The 2,228-nt window shown below is 40.2% G+C and overlaps 1 protein-coding gene across 2 annotated transcripts in view; it reads right to left on the minus strand.

Moving 5' to 3' along the window:
* Window positions 1–2,228, minus strand: part of LOC111874027 (peroxisome assembly factor 2) — a 20,812-nt gene that overhangs the window by 8,615 nt on the left and 9,969 nt on the right. The window lies entirely within an intron of this gene.

A 2,228-nucleotide genomic window follows, 5' to 3' on the forward strand; every position in this document is an offset into this window, starting at 1 on the left:
GATCGTTCTGCACTTCACTCTTCAAGTCGCGGCAAACATTCACGCGGTTTTCTCTTTGGTCATCTCCGAGCAAGCGAGGAACAAATTTTGCAGACACCCGTCTCATGTGCAAACCTTCGGTTAAAATTCACTGGACTGTGTTCCATGAGATGTTCATTTCCTCAGAAAGTTGGTCAATGGTCTTTCGACGATCTTCATCAATTGCACGTTTGATTTTGGCAATGTTTTCATCATTTCTTCCTGTCGAAGGACGCCCGGGGCGTGGCATGTCTTCTGTTATATGTTGCCAGAAACGGGAAAACCACTCGTAGACCTGTGATTTCCGCAAAGCATCATCATTAAAGGCTTGCCGAAGCATCCCAACAGTCTCGGCTGCAGTTTTCCCTAACAGAAAGCAAAATTTCACGCACACTCTTTGTCCCTTCTGGTCGGCCATCTCACTAATCGCCAAAGAGTTGAAACAGGAACGCACACAACAGAGCACCACAGACAAACCACTTAACTCAGACTGACGCCAGCTCACTAAGAGTCACGGGAGACCCCCAGCTAACATCACCTAGCAGCACAACTCGTAACTACAAAGCATGCGCGCGCAACAGGTCGGTTCCGGTTATTTTTGGGTCCCCCTTCGTATAACAATACATTTCTTCCACCAACTCCATTCAACATGGTCAAGTTATAGCCCACTGTAGCCCCAAAGATTTCTTATCCTGTTCAAGAAAGTCCTCAACTAGACTACTGTGAGCCAGCTGAGTTAACATTCTCATCGCCTGTTTCTTTAAAGTCTGCTTTAATATTATTCTCCTACTTGTTCCAAGTAAGTTGGCTAAGACAATATGTTACTGACTTGTATTTAGGAGGTGTTGGATTCAGATCTTGAAAGGAATAATGACTCTCCCAGATGACACAATTTTGTGGATTTCAACAGTCCCTCCAGGCAAACGCCATGGCAGTACCTATATACAGGCCACGACTCCTTTCTTCCACATTCTAATTCATCATTCATTAATTATCCTACAATCTGATGCTATATATAGAGTTACTTCCTTACTTACTTACTTACTTACTTATGGAGCTGCCAATTCAGCAGCTGTTCAAGAATTTCCCAGCATTTTATGGAACCCGAAGGTTCATTACTGTGTTCACAAGAGCCCTCCACTGGTCCCTATCCTGAGCCAGATCTATCCAATCAATAATATCCCTCTCTCTAAGATCCATTCTAATATTGTCCACCCACCTACGCCTTGGTCTTCCTTGTGGTCTCTTTCCTTCTGGCTTTCGCAGCAATAATAAGAGTTACTTCCAGCATTATTAAACAAATAATAAATAAATACAACCTAATTTCCTTCCTTCACATCATTCAACTAAAATTAAACATGCCCACAATACATGCATCATCCATTTCTTTGTTGATCTCATAGTCCTTAATAATATTTAATGAAGATTCCTATCAGCCCAGTGGTTACTTCTTTTAGCCCCATAAGAATGAGTAAGTCTGTGGATCTCAGAAGATAATATTTCAACTGCTGCTTTAGCAATTCTGGTAGAACATAATCAGTACATAATTATTTACAACTTCTTGGTCCTTCAATGACAAATTCAGCATCATAAAAACAAAATTTGGGTATCAGTGGCTCAGTAGTATGTAATTCAGTCAAACATAATTAATTGCTGATTAAAATATGTTGTCTAAATATCTTACAAATCTGCAAGTAGGTTAACCATTGTCATTCTTTACAAAGCTGACTCTAATTTGACAGCCTTTCTTAAATTAATTCATGCCTTTACAAAAACATCCAACGTCTTCACTCTTACTGTCTGTTTCATCACATTTTATTGTCATTTCTCAGACATTCCATTTTTGTTACTGAAAGGTCAACTAGTTTCAGATTTTAAATTGTTCATATTACCTCCACTAATTTAACTCTAATTTTGCAACAACCGTGCAGTTGAGTGGTCAGCACTCCTGCCACATATTCAGGAGGTCCCAGATTTAAGTCCTGATTGAACTTTCTCACAATTTTTCTCAGATCTTCCAGAAGAATACTGGGAGAGTACCTCAAACTGGGCAATGACCACTTTCTCTCATATCCTTTCCAGTTCATTGTCAATCTTAAGATACTTAGTGTATACAGGGTGTCCCAGGAGGAATGGACCAAACTTCGGGAGGGTGTTCCTTATGTTAAAGTATGCCGATATAACCCAAAACACCTATGTCCAAAGTTGAA

This window comes from Cryptotermes secundus, unplaced genomic scaffold (assembly GCF_002891405.2).
Source record: "Cryptotermes secundus unplaced genomic scaffold, Csec_1.0 scaffold1683, whole genome shotgun sequence".
NCBI lineage: Eukaryota > Metazoa > Arthropoda > Insecta > Blattodea > Kalotermitidae > Cryptotermes > Cryptotermes secundus.